At 41.5% G+C, this 19245-nt stretch overlaps 1 long non-coding RNA gene across 1 annotated transcript; it reads left to right on the top strand.

Annotated features, from left to right (window-relative positions):
- The first annotated feature begins 10167 nt into the window (after positions 1 to 10167).
- Positions 10168 to 14761, top strand: LOC145445313 (uncharacterized). Its single transcript, XR_013916952.1, has 2 exons — positions 10168 to 14124; positions 14436 to 14761. It is a non-coding gene; the product is annotated as an uncharacterized LOC145445313 (long non-coding RNA).
- The last annotated feature ends 4484 nt before the right edge of the window (positions 14762 to 19245 follow it).

The raw sequence follows: 19245 nt of genomic DNA on the forward strand, positions 1-19245 counted from the left end.
CCATATTCGCCAGTGCCTTTGATCATATTTTTCGCTTAGTTTTTGCTTGTGCTGACTATGATAATTCCATTTTACTCGTAATTTACATAGTGTCAGACAGTGTTGTTTGTATTTTGATGAATCAATTTTAGTTAGCTTTTGGTAACCATCATTGCTAATCGCCTCAAACCATCATTTTCATCTAACTGCCCCAGAAAATAGATGAAAATACGGCATTTTACCCGTATTGTGCATACTGTAGGACGGTTTTTTATTTCGTGATTCGCAATTTTTTGTGTTTGAGAATCAATTTTAGCTTTTGGAAACCATCATCAATTCCATCAAGAAATTTTGTGCCGAGATTCAAATTCGATTCAAAATCTAGCAATTTAGTACACTATTGTGTCTCAATACCCAGGTCCAAATCTGATAATGGCTGATATCGGATCGAAAGTTCGAAGTTTCATGTTCAATACCAAATCTATCTTCAAATTAATCTTAACTCTATTTCCGGCAAGAATCATTAAATTCGTTATTCCAAATCAATTCTCATCTCCACGGCACACAGTTCCGGACGGATAGCCACTGCCAGCCCGACACATTTTTTGCCCGATGCCACTGATTATATAGTTTTGCCTATGCTGACTATCATCATTTCCAGCTCACCCATCATTTACATAATGCCGGACAGTGTTTTCTGTATTTTCATGAATCCATTTTAGCTTTTGCTAGCCATTATTGCTATTCACCGCCATCACCATCATTTTCTTCTAGCTGCCTCAGAAAATAGATGAAAATGCGGTACTACCCCGTAATGTGCATACTTTCGGACGGTTTTTTATTTCGTGATTCGCAATTTTTTGTGTTCAGGAATCAATTTTTACTTTGAAACCATCAATTTCATCTAGCTATCGTAGAAAATACTCAAATATTGTATTTTACATGTGTATTGCATAATAACTGATGGTCTTTCATTTCATTGTCTCCTGTTTTTAGGTGTTGTTGATAATTATTGTCTTTGCTAACCATCATCAATTTCGTGTAGCTGTGGTTACTTTTCGAAAGTACTTCAAGTAGTTTTCGCCCGCTTCCACTTCTCAAGTGGTCTTAATTTTATATTTCTACCTGTTTGAGTTGAAATATTCCTAGTTATACGGCTACTGCTGCGATAGTACCGACTGTGACTACTTTGACCACTTCTGAATGCGTTGAAAATACTGAAAGGAATTCATTTGTGTCAATTCATTTGTTTGAATTCATTTCATCTTTGTTTGAATTCATTTCATCTGTATTTCGGCATAATTTTGGACTGCGTTTCGTTTCTTAATTCCCCGGTTTTTTACTGTGTCAGGCTCTTTTTAAAAGTCAAGTCCAATACAAGCGTAATGCGTTTTACACGTATTGTAATAAGTTTCGTGCCCTGTTTCACTTTGTATTTCCTTGCAAATTTTCATGCCCTATAAAAATAAATTAGTTGCCGAACGTTTCATGCCCTATAAAAATAAATTAGTTGCAGAACAAATGCAAAACACGTGTCGTTGTGATACCGGTGATCCATTGTGTGATGTTCAGAGGCGGTCAAAGTGGTCATCGTCGGTACTATAGCAGTAAGTAAAAAGACAATATACTGTTTTGCCCAAAACACTGAAAGCTGAAGTAGAAAAAGGATTGTAATCACTCGAGTAAGTAGTTCAAGCATGCAAAACCTACTTCAGCATGACGATAGTAGAAAAGTGATGCATACGGCAGAAGCGATTTGTGAAGAGTTCTAGACCTAGATTTGCCTAGAAACCTGAAGTGTTAAATTGAAGTGGGAACTGACTTGAGTACATATTTTTAGTAAAGTACAAACACGAAAATCATATTAGGGCTGCCATATTTTGGAATTGAAAAAGGACACTCTTACCATGTCCGAAAAGTTGGTTGATCAGAACTGAACGAAAAGTTGGTTGATCAGAACTGAAAACGGCCGGTTTTGCTAATTTTTGCTGTAAAATTTGGTGTGTTGACTATGACTAAAAAAGGTCATCACTTTCGATCGGACTAAAAAAGGTCATCATTTTCGATCGAACCCCGTATATATCCCGCTCGAACGTCCGTCTTTGCTGTTTAGCGTCGTTTATGCCAGTTTTCACTCGAATCTGTCTATTATCCTAGTTGTAAAGGGCATTTAGACGTCCTGAAATAGGGGGATTCCTCCTAAAAGAGGACGTCTGATGGAGGACGTCGGGCAACAGAAGCAAATGACAGTACTCGCAGGTTTGTGTTGAACTACAGATAACGAACAACCTACGGATGGGTACGGGACATAGCGTAGTGGTGACGATAAGCGCCTAAAAATCTGTCGGACCCGATTCGATTTCCGTCGGAAGCTTATCTGGGCTTCTCTTCCCCCGCCGTTTCCGTTCTTACGGCGACAAAATAGCCAAGAAAAAGACCCGACGAAAGAAAGCACTCGCAAGCAGACTTGAACAACTAGAATTTCTAGTTGTCTAATTTCACTAAAATAGAGCGAAATGCCAGTAATCTAATTTGTGAAATGTTTCTATGCTCTAATTCTAATCTAATTTGTAAATTGCTCCTATGCTGTAATTCTAATTCTACTCTGATTTGTTGTTTTCCTTAAATCCCTTGTCCGCGCCATTTTGCAGCTAGTTAACAAGAATATCCGTCTCATACAGGAAAATCCAGTGCCAAGCAGCCAACGGATTATTTACATACACCGTATAGTCATATTAGTTATTGTGACGAATAATAGCCATGCTGGCATGGTAGCGTGTAGTCTGCGAACAACATTCTAGTTTAGATCACAAACAGAACAGCAGCGAAGGAAAAGAGAACACAGGCTTGTTCACGTTCATGCTCTTAACTACATCACGAAAAAAGAGGATGATTGCTTTGGATCTAACCAATGAAGATATATTAGACTAGGGTTGCCATACGTCCGGAATTTCCAAAATATGCCAAATGTCCGGATTCTGAAAACTTGATGTAGGCTCATAATTTTTTCGTAAATCAGCATAAAATCGATATTTTTAGGGATATTTATGCTGATGCATGATATTTTTCTTCGCGCTGCGCGCGATTTACTATCACATCTATTGATTTTATTACGGAGACTACCACCATCGCAAAAACTGCAATTAAATATAAATATAAACAACCTTCATTTACTGGAATAAGCCTAATTGTAATCGCAATTATATGAGAACGGTATATTCCTAGAGACGGTTAAAACCGTTAAAATGCTTTATTCAAAGATAGTGGTCCCAAACGGGGAAGGGGGGGGGGAGGAATCGTCTGCCTTTACTCTGGGGTTTTAGAATATGTTTATTCAAAGATAGTGGTCCCAAACGGGGAAGGGGGGGGGAGGAATCGTCTGCCTTTACTCTGGGGTTTTAGAATATGTTAAATGTAATCAGCTTCCAAAATAGCCCGTGAGTAAGTGTGGGCAAAGGTGCTGACTATAGTAATCATTTCGTCAAATTTTGATCTGGGCCACGGAACATTTTCAGGTTGGAGATGGAGTCGCGACCATAATAGGTTTGAAAGCATTGGATGTTGGGTGTTTATAAAGCTCCGTAGTGCGCACCGGCATAAGGCTGATGAACAATCCTATCGGTAGGACATGATCATGTGCAATTACGCTCCCTGCATTTTCGAACTCTTCATCCTCCACCTGCTGTAACCCTAACTCTGATCATGTGGGCGGAGAGCAGTAGCTATATAGTAATGTACGAAACGACCAACATTATTGACAGAATTCATCCAAATAATATAACGACCAGATGCATATATAAACCAGATTCATATAGCAAGCACCCCCACTCCCCGAAGTTGCATCGATTACCCTATAGTGTGGGCTCAAAATCATTAATTAGGCGCAGGCCGTGTTATTTTTGGCATTTCAGAAGCCAGATGCCAAAACTGCCAAAAATAAAAATTTGAAAATGCCAAAAATAAGCATATGCCAAAAATAACACGGCCTGCCAAATAGTGCATTTCGTTCATGGTGTTGTGTTAACAGGGCCGCGTTAAAAGCGAGAAGAGCGTTTGTGAAAGGCAGGTTTGTTAATCTGGTCCACCCCACCCATTAGGGGTGAAAGCATGGTGTCCTAAATGGTGTGGGCAGTGGGCACAGCGAGATTGAACGGCTGACTGCATTTGGTTTACGTCATACTTTCCATTTGTCCAAAGGCAATTTTACGACCAATTTTGACCGGCTTGTCGAGCGCTAAATTTGATAAAACGGGTATCAATGAGAAGCTGCCGCAGTACTGGATATTAAAATATAAATTATATTCTGCTCATGGAACTGGAACTCGCAAAATCAACCACGATTTTTGCAATGTGATCGAGTTGAACATTGTGACGCAACAAACTGTCTGGCTATTTCTGAGCTGCATAGTCTCGTTTTGCCAGACAGTCATGTTGCGTCAATTTTCTTAAACAAGCTAACCTTCCCAGGACTCTTCCATGCGAGTTGGTAATATTAAAGCCACTTGAAGTGAAAAAATGTCCTCCGAAAATATATAGGTAGACTGAAGGAGAAATGATAGTCGGGCTACTAAATAAAATGTGTTGAGAGACAACACAGGAAACTCCTGGAAAAGGATCGGGAAGAAAATTATTTCCGCGATGAGATCGTTGGCACTGGCGAAGTGATCTCTTTTCATGATGCATGGAAGCCGGTTCGGCCCTCATAGCTCTGAAAACCTTTTGTGGATGACTGGCAACATTCTTTCCCTCAGCGGCTACTGTTGAAGCCGATATTTCCCAGATTCGCTGGGCGAGAAATGAATTTAGGAGAAACTTAGCTGACCTGAGTTTGGAAAGGATTTAACTCTATTCAACAGCTGTGACAATCAGCTGTTGAGCGTGTTTGTTAGGCTTTTCTTTTTTTGCTTATTGGCACCGATTCCGATGGATACTGCACATTTTGTGGTTTAGTTTGATATAATTAACCAATGAAATCGCTAGGTTTTTCTTCTCTTATTGTTTGTTGGCATTGATTATATAGTGGTGACTTTTGACAAACTAGCCCAAATAAAGCGTTTTTGTGACTAAGTCGAGGCTGAAACTATCTATTTAGAGGACGATGCCAAAACTGCCAAAAATAAAAATCAAAAATGCCAAAATAAGTTATTTTTGTCAAAAATATGCCAATATGCCAAAAATAACGGCCTGATTAGGCGGGAGGAGACCGTAAACATGTGCTTTCGGTCCCGGTTACACAACACACAGCCAAACACTCCTGAACCAGATCGTGACCAGCACCTCTGGTCTCTGAGCAAAGCTTTGCTAGTGTGACGTCATAACTCATTTTGAAATCCATTAGTGGACGCTAAAGAGTGTCCGGAATTTGGTTTCTGAAATATGGCAACCCTATATAGACAATGAAGTGGAAAGAGATCGAAGCAGATCGTGAGAGCATGCTAAGACATCTGCTCAAGAACTCGTAGTCATGACTGCAACATTAGCTCCACCCGAACGGATTTTCAGCCATGCAGGAGAACGGCAGGGGTCGCCAACTCGAAACCGGTCGCGGGCCACTTTTGAAATTTCGTTGAGGCCGCGGGCCGCAATCAAGCAATATTGAGACAAAATAGCCAACACAGTTGAAACCACGCTATTAAAACTTTACGTTCGTACAACGTCGTGCACAATAACATGGGCGATCGGCATGGTTACCACAAAAGGAGTAATATTCTATTTTTACGTTCGTACAACGTCGTGCACAATAACATGGGCGATCGGCATGGTTACCACAAAAGGAGTAATATTCTATTTTTACGTTCGTACAACGTCGTGCACAATAACATGGGCGATCGGCATGGTTACCACAAAAGGAGTAATATTCTATTAAGGAAGTACGTACGTATAATACACGAAATATCATGATCATAAACCTCATTTAAATTTTGAACTAGAGCTGCGCACGATACCTGACCAGAATTTTCAGTGACTAACGAATCGATATTAGGGATGGGCAGACATGTTACTATAGCTGAAAGACTATCTCATCCTAAAGATTGATCTTGTAGGAAATCCATAGGCCGTTTTCTAAGCGCCTCGGTGATAGTGTCTGGGCCATTGTACGTCAAGGCAATATGTTCATATCAGCTTACTCTTCATCGATGTTTCCTTGGCGAAGTCTTTTCAGCTAGTGAGGAATAGTGTTGTTGGGTACAGCCGAGTAGCTTATTTTGAAACAATTACACTAAATTGATACTGAAATCGATTTCAGATTTCAAAATGCTTTATCGCATTCTTCCAAAATCACGAACCAGATCGTCGGTCGCATGTGGCTGCATGTTGGTGACCCCTGGTATACTGCAAACCGAGACAAGCTTGATGTACAGGCCTTAACTATTCTCATTTATTTTTCATTCACCATTTCCAAGTTTTTGCGAATTCAGAAATTTGGAAAAACTGTGTAGCTCTAATTTGGAAGAAGAGCTCTAATTCTAATCCTAATCTAATTTGGAAAAGCTGAAAATTTTTTGGTTATCCAAGTCTGCTCGCAAGGAATGGAAAAAACTAGTAGAAAGGGCCGCGGCTTCAAAAAGATCAACATCGAAAAGAACTGTGACATCGGGCACTCTAGGCCAGACATGGGGTAATCGCGATTAGTAATCTTAATCGATTACGACGATTACAGCGTTTTCAAGTAATCGTATTCGCAATCGATTACATTCGAAAAATTCCGAAGTAATCGTAATCGACTATTTCCCATATCTAATCGATTTCTCTGTGAAAGAACGATTACTTTTGACATGACATATGGACATTCGTGAACAAGGAAGAGGTATTATACTAGGTTCGTGGTAGCGCAAACGTCTGATTTTCAAACGCCACTGCTCATTATTATGTTAGAAGCGGCCTATTAGCTTTGCGCGTCATTGCTTAAGAAGTATCCACAGTAAATAGATATTCGATGTACGTAATTGTAAGAACACCCGCCGTGCTCCGTGCTGTATATCAGGTTGTCAACACGTTCCACACGCCACTACCTCGCAGCAGTATAATTTGTCTCCGCTCTGCCTAGTTTAAAATAGTAACCTTTGTGTTGACGTTTAGTTAAACGCAGTTTAACCGTTGCTGCTTGGCGAGCAGTAGGCCTATCTTGTACGTACGTACACTGGTATATTTATATCATAACTGTAGATAGTAATTGTATTAACAGAATCAGTACAGGCAAACTTAGTCCGACACACCACCGCCGCCGCTCCCACGTTCTCCCCACACCAGTCCCTCTCGCAGGTCCTGGTGCACATACAACGCATGCAAACCACATACCCCCCTGATCTCAAGATCAAAAGCAAACGAAATGAAACAAATCACTAAACAATGCAACAAACTATAATATAATGCTATCCCATATCAAAGTCTGCCAACCAGCCGGGTTGTGCCCTTCTGCGAGATGGTCTTTGTTCTACTTCTGGCATCAATTCTTCACCCAACGGTTCACCTTCTAAAGCCATTGTCGATTCACTAGCATTCTCGTCATCAGTTGAAAATAAGTCAATCAGATGTGGCATTCTGCTCTGGCTTCTTTCCTGATCTGTGCCGCAACCCATTACGCGTCTTATATGTGATATATGACGGTTCGTCCCATTCACTTCAACAACCGAGTCCGATACAATATCCGTCACAGTTCCTTTGTTCCACACAGATGTACACCTGGCATTAGGTGGCTTCACAAAGACACTTTCTCCGATGTTGTATGGGTTTAAATGTTTCTTTCTGGAATTGCGGTCTTTTGCTACTCCCCGCTCTCCATCTGGAAGAGTAGACTCATAACGAAATACCCTCTCAGCTGGTACGACATTCTCAACGTTTGGGGTATTATTATACCAATACACCATTTCACTCACACTACCACCAGTCCTGGCCACCATCCGTTTGATGGTCCTGTGATTTCTTTCAACAATCGAATTCCCGGAATGTTTGTAAGCACAGCTGAATACATGGCCAATTCCCCAATTCCCCAAAAATTGTGACATTTTGTGACTTTTGAAGCAACTACCATTGTCACTCAAAATTTCGTCGACAGCCCCACGCTCCAGCAACACTTGGCCTAGATGCTGGATGACTTATTCGGTAGATTCGGTTGTTATCTTCCTCCATATCGCAAATCGACTTGGACCACAATCAATCATACTCAAGTAAGGCTGCCCACCAACGTATGTAATGTCTAATGCCAGCCTACTCCATACTTTATCCACCGACAACTGCCCGTGTTCCCACTTGACTGGATGAGGATCAATTTGGCGACATATGTTACAATTGTCAACCACCTGTTTAACCATTCCCCGGCTTACTTCCCGCCCCAAGCAGCGTTCTGCTACATACAATGTTCTATCTGTTCCCAGGTGATGCTTTTCGTGGATTCTCTTGACACGATCCTCCACCGCTTGACTTTGCGTGGCGACTCCCACACAAATCTTTGGGTGCCAGCTCCGTGGTACCCGTGTCAAAGCATCAGCTATGTTTTTTGCAGAGGGAACCAGACGAATACTGACTTTCATATCATATTCTTCAATCAACTGTGCCATCAATCCCAGCCTTCTTCTAACAATAATTTCACTTAAGCCATGCACTCTTGGCCGGTTCAAATCCTCCAAAATTGATCTCACCCAATTGTAGACACTTGCGGAATCAGTGATAATCTCTACTTTCCTTACTTTCCATTTTAGCGCTAGATTCAGTCCCTTCACCACAGCCTCCAATTCTGCGACGTTGATGTGAGCACCGTCATCCTGCTTTCTCATCCAGGCCGCATCTTCCACTACATGGCCATCCACCATTAGACAACACCTAATTGCTAGGTTACTCGCATCACACCAAAGTTGCACCCTTCCTCCAGCAGGAGCTTGCCAAATTCCCCCCACCGGATCTTTCTCTTTCACCCTTGCAAGGATTTCGCCAGCTAGTTGTAACACATGAAGTGGTACTGTTTCGTCCCATGCCACATCATTAGCAAGGCGCTTTACGTAGCTGCAAGCAATCCTCAGCCAGCCTGCCACAGGGTAGTGACCTATAAGTTTACCGAACATAGAAAAGAGCTGCCTCTTTGACCATTCTTTAGCTGGCTCTGGCAGGATTCCATCTCTGGCCCATTCATACGACCCCGCAGCCGTCGCAGTGACTCTCAGTCCTAATACCCGTGCTTCGTTCAATGGCACAGGCTCCTTTGCTCTTAGTCCATACCGTAATAAGTGCCTCCTCACCGTTTCCACATCCACAATACTGGCATCAACAAATATATCATCGATATAATGATCTGTTCCACGCTTTATCTCTTGTCTCTGCGACAACACCACCGACAGGATCTTAGACATTACTTTTGGCGCAACATTGAGGCCAAATCCCATACGCGTCATGACGTATTTCTTCTCGCCATGCTGCACGATTTGAAATGTGTGCAAGCGCTCTGAAACGTGAATTTGTAGATATGCTTTTTTCAGATCTAACATATACGCATGTGTGCCTTTCTTCCGCCATTCTCTCAGTTTTTCCTGGCACACCACAACATCTGCACCGGGATGACTCATCACATGCCTATTCATCTCGCGGTAATCCATAACTGGCCGCACCTTTCTTGGACATTCGTGAACAAGGAAGAGATATTATACCAGGTTCGTGGTAGCACAAACGTCTGATTTTCAAACGCCACTGCTCATTATTATGTTAGAAGCGGCCTATTAGCTTTGCGCGTCATTGCTTAAGAAGTATCCACAGTAAATAGATATTCGATGTACGAAATTGTAAGAACACCCGCCGTGCTCCGTGCTGTATATCAGGTTGTCAACACGTTCCACACGCCACTACCTCGCAGCAGTATAATTTGTCTCCGCTCTGCCTAGTTTAAAATAGTAACCTTTGTGTTGACGTTTAGTTAAACGCAGTTTAACCGTTGCTGCTTGGCGAGCAGTAGGCCTATCTTGTACGTACGTACACTGGTATATTTATATCATAACCGAGCCGTTTTTGCCGTTTATCGGAACTGCAGCTTGCAGTACAATATCTGTATTAAGTTGAGGGCAAAATTTCATGTTCTCTTCGTCATATTCTCATATGACTCTACTTGAAACGGGCGCCAATGGTTATTTCACAATTCCTTACTCAACATTGGGACCTGCCGCTTATATACTTAACATTGGGACCTGCCGCTTATATATGTTAGCGTGGGTTGTAGCTGGAATCAGGACCAAAACAGCAATTCGTCCCCCAGTCCTGTAGGGTGGTAATCCCGAGTTGAATTTCGTCAATAATATTAGTAATTGCATTATATTATTAATACTTTTTAGTCCTCTACGAGAGGTTGTTCGTCTGACGTATTCATGGTGTTTGTCATTTACACCACGCAGATTTTCTACATTTTTGATTCCGTATCTGCCGACTTGTAGCACGGCCCACTTCTAGGCATTTTGTAAGACACGTACCGCTTACGCGGATGAGGCGGCGAGGATGAGCATAGAGGTAAACCTCCAACACATTGGTAGGAATTCTGAAGTTGACCTCGGTCGGACTCGAACCCGCAACCCATCGGTGTTGCAGCCGTGGATTATACCGCTGCCCTAGAGCTGGGGACACGTAATTCATAATTATAATCGCTGGTATCTTGTCATAATTACTTTAGTGTATGTTGTTAATTCGTGACCTTCGGTTTGTTATATAATCAAAAGATATTGTAGTGGCTCAAACGCAGCAGAATAAACGAAAAACTTTCGTGAGACGCACGAACTAATTGTCATGTAAATTACTAGGGTCAGTGGCCAGGCCACATTAACTACATTAGGACTTGAAAACTATTTCATCATGGGCAGAAAAGCATTCATTCCGTCAATGCGGCCGTTGAACTTAACAATCAAGTCAAATGATCCATTGGTTTGATGGTCATATAGCGTTGTAAAACGTGTTGTAACACCAACTGCACTTAATTAAATCTGTAACTGAGCAGACTTGGATTTGAGTGCCGATCCAAACGCATTCGAGTGTGAGGATACTTTTTGACGTGAGTTGAGTAACGAAATCGTTGCTGAGTAGAGAATCGCTACTCGACAGCCAAGGAATTGGTCTCCACCCTTATTTATAAACTCCAGATTCCAAGCCAAGCGAGTGTAATTTTTGAATATCATTTTTTTGTTTGTTATAGATTAATTTTTTATTATTTTGTTGGATTTTCCAACGTCAATGGGAGTCGCGGTTGGAAATTACTGTTCTAGAGAGGATTTTCAAGTTAATTAGATCTCTCGAAAATACGCTATAACTTATGTTTGTTTACGAAATACTTTTTGAGTCCCCTTTGATCTCGCTCTCCACCCTATTGGGAAATTTGGGGTGCAGCAGTTATGGCCTTGAAAAGAATGCAAATCGTTGGGCGCGATAAATTGAGCTCTATAAAAATGGGCAATGGGTGCATTATGACGTAACAAGCAAATGACGCATCTTCTTTGAACGGAGTTTGTTATCTCATTAGGCCTTTTCAGCGCAATCCATATATTGTCTTCCAGCATAGCTCCTAAGATGCAAAATAAATGTAATTGTGATTACTTTTCCAATGTAATCGTAATCGCGTCATTAAGAAGTAATCGTAATCGCAATCGATTACATTAATGAACTATGAAGTAATCACCCCATGTCTGCTCTAGGCTAGCTAGGGTTACCATATTTTGCGGAGTAAATTCCGGACGCTCTTTAGCGCCGACTAGAGGATTTTAAAATGAGATATGGCACATTTATTTCAATTTGCCTATCGACCAGAGAGAGAGAAAGATGATCTTTTTCATGCCTATACCATCGAGATGCTTTGATGATGGAGATGCGATACGGCCTTAATAAGTAGTGTCTGCACTCTCATGTTTTTTCTCCTCCATGCTACCCGTTTTTGCTGGGCGCTTAGCAGGATAGCCGCGGACACCAGTTTTCAAGTTTTTGGTCTGGGCCAGGAATCTAACCTACGACCTACCCGATCAAGAAGCCACATCACCATTACACTATCTCGCTCGGTGGTCACGATCCGGATCAGGAGACGTCATAATGTTAGGTCGGTGCATTTATGTGGTTGTGTGTTGCAACCAGGAGAGGAACAACATTTTTCAGCCCCCTCCCGTCCAAATAAACACAGATCTTGAGTTTTTATATGCATCTGGTGGTTAAATGTTGTGAATGAAATCAGGTTATAATATTGTTGCCTCCGTTCTTACTATAAAATTTTCATACTTTCTCCACCCACATGATAATAGTTAGCGGTGGAGCTGGTGGAGGACGATGACTTCGAAAATGCAGGGAACGGAATTATACAAGTTTGCTGCTGCCTGGTGGGCTTAGAGGTGGAGGTTATTTGCAGTGTTACAATTTCAATCTCCAACTGTTCAGCATCTAGACATGACAGATTTCGTTATACCTGGCGGCAGAAACGATTACAGAAAGTTAGAGAAAAAAGCTTTGTCAAAAGATGCAATACGTAATGTAGCCTACATACAGAATTACAGATATTTCTATTCGGTAGCAGCAGGTTTTCATTATCTATATCCCCATTACGTATTGCATCTTTTGACACAGCTTGTTTCTCTTACACTCAACACAGTTTAGTACCATGCTTCTAACTTTCTGTAATCGTTGCTTTTACGGTATAATGAAATCCACGGATAGCCGTCAAGTATAGCCTACTAGCAGATTTTCAGTGTTGTTTATTACTTTGGCGCCGTATCCTACGTCTTCGATATCTTGTGATTCTATTACATGTTGGACGTTGATATATTACTAATTGTAATTGAGGATATTTGATATCCTCATTATAAGTGTTGTACATATATGCATTGTCATTTGTAAGTTACATGTTAGCATGATTTAAGCAAGATTTAAAAGCTCACTGGTAATATTCTGACGAATTTTGGTAAAAGATGCTATTCGACCTATTTTTAGAACAGGCTCGCGGGCTACTCATCTGGTCCTCGCGGGCCACCTTGTCCCCTTCTATATACTATCAAGTATCTCCGTCCAATCCTTTTTCTTTCATCTCTTTATTCCAGTGGAATAGCCACCTTAGCGATTCAGGAGTGCATACAATGATAAGAGTCAACGACGCGGGCACCGCTATTGATAATGATACCTTATGATAAGCGGCTTTGTAGAAGACAATACGAGAATGCACGGAGACATTTATATCAAACAACCCTACCTTTCGCAATAATATACGGTTTGTAATTTTGATTTAATGGATATATGTTTTAGGCATTGACCCGCATTCTTATCAATTTCCATGCGCGAACCGTTATGCAATTAGGATAATGTCAATTCCATGAGCTTTGGCCAGCTTTCACCTACTGACTGTCGTAAATGTGTGGAAGCTGTCGCAAATAAAATGTCTCCATGCACTGTCACTATCATTTGCATTTGCGAACTCCCGCGTCGATTGACAGTGAGTGGGAGACCTATCTTCATTTCTAACTAGAAGTCAGCGCGTCATATTCTATTTGACATGATTCGCACGCGATACTTCGCATGGACTTTGCTAGGGTATTCGTATGACGAAATTCACGAACTTATGCAGGTATGAAAACAATTTGGCTTCCAGCTGCTTAGATATATTTGTATTTCCCGCAGCAGACGTCGACAGAACCCGCGGATCTTGTTGTTGTTTGCGTTATTCGTGGCGTTTATCGACTACAATGGTCATTTACATCATGTCTATATTTCTTATTTTTGATTCCGTAGCTTAGCTACCGATGTTTAGCACGGCCCACTTCTAGGCTTTTCAAGACACTGCTTACGCTGATGAGATGGCAAGGAGGAGCCTAGGTAAACCTCGTGTCTTCGTGTTGATTCATTGCATGTTAGTCAGCAACTTGTTGGAACAGCTGTTTAGCTCATTAGCATCCATAAGCTCAGGCTATTACCTAAATCACCGATTTTTGGTTCTTTCGTGTTACTTAAAGTATTACAAGTATATATAAATCCTCAATCTTCATTCAGCTCAAACAAGATCTGCACGACAATGAATTCTTACCAAAATCGCACAAACGATCATGGGAGGAATACATCACCTTTGTTATGAAGGAGGTGATAAATTTTGGGGAAGTCTTCCTCTATTATAATTACGGAATGACCCGTATTTGCCGGATGCTTCTTGCAGAGGTATACAAGTTCTAATGTAAATTTCAAGTTTATATTTGACCTGTTAAAGTTTGAACTAATAAATAGCAACTGCTACCAGCGGTACGTAATGCGTATGTTGCGTTAAATGTTATCAAGATACCTTTAGTTTTGTCCCGTGAATAGGACACATGGTGTTACTCATTAAATTCTCTTGTTTCCAGTAATTGCAGAACTGAATGGTTTTTATTCCACTTATCATATGCAATAAAGTAAGCATATAGAGAACCAACCGCGAAATGCTTAGCCACATTTATATAATCTCTACAATTAATGTATCCTTATTAATACAGCTGCGAGGTGACTGCGATGAATTTATAGACTACATGCGAAATCTGAAAAAGTCAACCACGGTTTGACAAGGAATGAGATCTATCACGCGGGAATGACGGAGTCGGGCTCGCATTTTAAAGCATCTAAGACCAGAATCGCACATACTTTGAAAAACGTCATTGCATACTTGAGCAAGAAGGCTTGATCTCTGAATAGATGGATTGGAGCGAACGTGCAGATGACGAATTGTTATTATAGACCTATCGTCGTCAATATATAGGTAGGAGCAATAGTTATTTCGCCAACTCGTTTTGTTTATGAAATAAAGGTCGTATATGAGTCTCTTTTCGTATCTCGTTCTCAAGTTCCAATTTTCGCACTCTAATGTGGCGTGGGTGTAGGAAGGCCTATCTCAATGTGAGGCTCCCATCGTACATTATTATATAGGGTAATCGACCTATAACCTCACTACCTTTACATGCAACAGATTTACGAATGGCGTTACGCGATTCACGAACGAGCGAACATAGCTGCCAGCCAGTGTTGTGAAAAATCAATGCGCAGTTATCTTGTAGTCGCGCGAGGCGTGAATTCTTTTATGATGATCATTTAATTCTGTTAATATTACCGTCCTTGCATCAATTTTCACCCTCTTATTTACCGGAGAGCTAATGTCCTCCGAATTTATGACAAATCAACTTATTCATCTTAAGCCATGTTCATTAGCTCCACCCGAACGGATTTTCAGCCATGCAGGAGAACGGCAGGGGTCGCCAACTCGAAACCGGTCGCGGGCCACTTTTGAAATTTCGTTGAGGCCGCGGGCCGCAATCAAGCAATATTGAGACAAAATAGCCAACACAGTTGAAACCACGCTATTAAAACTTTACGTTCGTACAACGTCGTGCACAATAACATGGGCGATCGGCATGGTTACCACAAAAGGAGTAATATTCTATTTTTACGTTCGTACAACGTCGTGCACAATAACATGGGCGATCGGCATGGTTACCACAAAAGGAGTAATATTCTATTTTTACGTTCGTACAACGTCGTGCACAATAACATGGGCGATCGGCATGGTTACCACAAAAGGAGTAATATTCTATTAAGGAAGTACGTACGTATAATACACGAAATATCATGATCATAAACCTCATTTAAATTTTGAACTAGAGCTGCGCACGATACCTGACCAGAATTTTCAGTGACTAACGAATCGATATTAGGGATGGGCAGACATGTTACTATAGCTGAAAGACTATCTCATCCTAAAGATTGATCTTGTAGGAAATCCATAGGCCGTTTTCTAAGCGCCTCGGTGATAGTGTCTGGGCCATTGTACGTCAAGGCAATATGTTCATATCAGCTTACTCTTCATCGATGTTTCCTTGGCGAAGTCTTTTCAGCTAGTGAGGAATAGTGTTGTTGGGTACAGCCGAGTAGCTTATTTTGAAACAATTACACTAAATTGATACTGAAATCGATTTCAGATTTCAAAATGCTTTATCGCATTCTTCCAAAATCACGAACCAGATCGTCGGTCGCATGTGGCTGCATGTTGGTGACCCCTGGTATACTGCAAACCGAGACAAGCTTGATGTACAGGCCTTAACTATTCTCATTTATTTTTCATTCACCATTTCCAAGTTTTTGCGAATTCAGAAATTTGGAAAAACTGTGTAGCTCTAATTTGGAAGAAGAGCTCTAATTCTAATCCTAATCTAATTTGGAAAAGCTGAAAATTTTTTGGTTATCCAAGTCTGCTCGCAAGGAATGGAAAAAACTAGTAGAAAGGGCCGCGGCTTCAAAAAGATCAACATCGAAAAGAACTGTGACATCGGGCACTCTAGGCCAGACATGGGGTAATCGCGATTAGTAATCTTAATCGATTACGACGATTACAGCGTTTTCAAGTAATCGTATTCGCAATCGATTACATTCGAAAAATTCCGAAGTAATCGTAATCGACTATTTCCCATATCTAATCGATTTCTCTGTGAAAGAACGATTACTTTTGACATGACATATGGACATTCGTGAACAAGGAAGAGGTATTATACTAGGTTCGTGGTAGCGCAAACGTCTGATTTTCAAACGCCACTGCTCATTATTATGTTAAAAGCGGCCTATTAGCTTTGCGCGTCATTGCTTAAGAAGTATCCACAGTAAATAGATATTCGATGTACGTAATTGTAAGAACACCCGCCGTGCTCCGTGCTGTATATCAGGTTGTCAACACGTTCCACACGCCACTACCTCGCAGCAGTATAATTTGTCTCCGCTCTGCCTAGTTTAAAATAGTAACCTTTGTGTTGACGTTTAGTTAAACGCAGTTTAACCGTTGCTGCTTGGCGAGCAGTAGGCCTATCTTGTACGTACGTACACTGGTATATTTATATCATAACTGTAGATAGTAATTGTATTAACAGAATCAGTACAGGCAAACTTAGTCCGACACACCACCGCCGCCGCTCCCACGTTCTCCCCACACCAGTCCCTCTCGCAGGTCCTGGTGCACATACAACGCATGCAAACCACATACCCCCCTGATCTCAAGATCAAAAGCAAACGAAATGAAACAAATCACTAAACAATGCAACAAACTATAATATAATGCTATCCCATATCAAAGTCTGCCAACCAGCCGGGTTGTGCCCTTCTGCGAGATGGTCTTTGTTCTACTTCTGGCATCAATTCTTCACCCAACGGTTCACCTTCTAAAGCCATTGTCGATTCACTAGCATTCTCGTCATCAGTTGAAAATAAGTCAATCAGATGTGGCATTCTGCTCTGGCTTCTTTCCTGATCTGTGCCGCAACCCATTACGCGTCTTATATGTGATATATGACGGTTCGTCCCATTCACTTCAACAACCGAGTCCGATACAATATCCGTCACAGTTCCTTTGTTCCACACAGATGTACACCTGGCATTAGGTGGCTTCACAAAGACACTTTCTCCGATGTTGTATGGGTTTAAATGTTTCTTTCTGGAATTGCGGTCTTTTGCTACTCCCCGCTCTCCATCTGGAAGAGTAGACTCATAACGAAATACCCTCTCAGCTGGTACGACATTCTCAACGTTTGGGGTATTATTATACCAATACACCATTTCACTCACACTACCACCAGTCCTGGCCACCATCCGTTTGATGGTCCTGTGATTTCTTTCAACAATCGAATTCCCGGAATGTTTGTAAGCACAGCTGAATACATGGCCAATTCCCCAATTCCCCAAAAATTGTGACATTTTGTGACTTTTGAAGCAACTACCATTGTCACTCAAAATTTCGTCGACAGCCCCACGCTCCAGCAACACTTGGCCTAGATGCTGGATGACTTATTCGGTAGATTCGGTTGTTATCTTCCTCCATATCGCAAATCGACTTGGACCACAATCAATCATACTCAAGTAAGGCTGCCCACCAACGTATGTAATGTCTAATGCCAGCCTACTCCATACTTTATCCACCGACAACTGCCCGTGTTCCCACTTGACTGGATGAGGATCAATTTGGCGACATATGTTACAATTGTCAACCACCTGTTTAACCATTCCCCGGCTTACTTCCCGCCCCAAGCAGCGTTCTGCTACATACAATGTTCTATCTGTTCCCAGGTGATGCTTTTCGTGGATTCTCTTGACACGATCCTCCACCGCTTGACTTTGCGTGGCGACTCCCACACAAATCTTTGGGTGCCAGCTCCGTGGTACCCGTGTCAAAGCATCAGCTATGTTTTTTGCAGAGGGAACCAGACGAATACTGACTTTCATATCATATTCTTCAATCAACTGTGCCATCAATCCCAGCCTTCTTCTAACAATAATTTCACTTAAGCCATGCACTCTTGGCCGGTTCAAATCCTCCAAAATTGATCTCACCCAATTGTAGACACTTGCGGAATCAGTGATAATCTCTACTTTCCTTACTTTCCATTGTTCATGCCTCACAGTTAAGACGTAAGTTTTACGCGTGTTATAGATTCAGGTGGCTCATTGTTAAGCATGTTGTTATTCCATGAAGGTAATGATTGTCGCTACCCGTAAGACGTTAGAATCGAAACAAAAGAAACAAATCCTTATAAATTCACATTTCAACACGGGTAGCATTATTGTCCTCAGCAGGTCGCAATTGTACAGCGCGGGGTACAGATTGCACGGCGAAAGCAAACGTATTGTGATGTCTGAGTGATGGTATAGAACAAACGTAAGAACTCCCATGTCGTGTGTGTCTGTGTGTGTCTTTGTGTCCTCGTCTTTGAGACTGGCTCAAAAACCGCGGGGGTTTGTCTGAACCCCGGTCAAAAGCCAAACCTGTCTCTCGAGTTCTAGCTGGAGATTTTGAAAATTGAGTATAGTTGTAGTTGTAGTTCTAGTTGCGGATTTTGAAAATTGAGTAGTTCTAGTTTAGTTCTAGTTGCGGATATCGAAAAGTGAGAGTTCTAGTTGCGGATATCGAAAAGTGAGTAGTTCTATATCTAGTTCTAGTTACAGATTTTGAAAATTCAGTAGTTCTAGTTTTAGTTGAACATTTGAAAAAATATCAGTTGCCGAACAACTAAAAAGCACGTGTCGTCGTTTCGCGTGAATTGAGATACCGGTGTTCTGTTGAATGATGTTTCGTGTAGCCATTGCTCGCTCAGAGCCATCACTGCAAACAGTGGCGTAGCCAGCGGATGGTTTTTGGGGGTCGGGATCTCTTGCACTGTCTGATATGTCCGATAAAATAAAAATTTATGTGTGCGAGTAGAATGAAATCCAGTTCTGTACGGTTTTTAACCTTTAACCTTATGAAGCCCTGCGTCACAGATTGACAACTATTTTTCT

The sequence above is a fragment of the Botryllus schlosseri genome, chromosome 8 (assembly GCF_051294905.1).
Source record: "Botryllus schlosseri isolate E-star chromosome 8, Bs_hap1, whole genome shotgun sequence".
Classification (NCBI taxonomy): domain Eukaryota; kingdom Metazoa; phylum Chordata; class Ascidiacea; order Stolidobranchia; family Styelidae; genus Botryllus; species Botryllus schlosseri.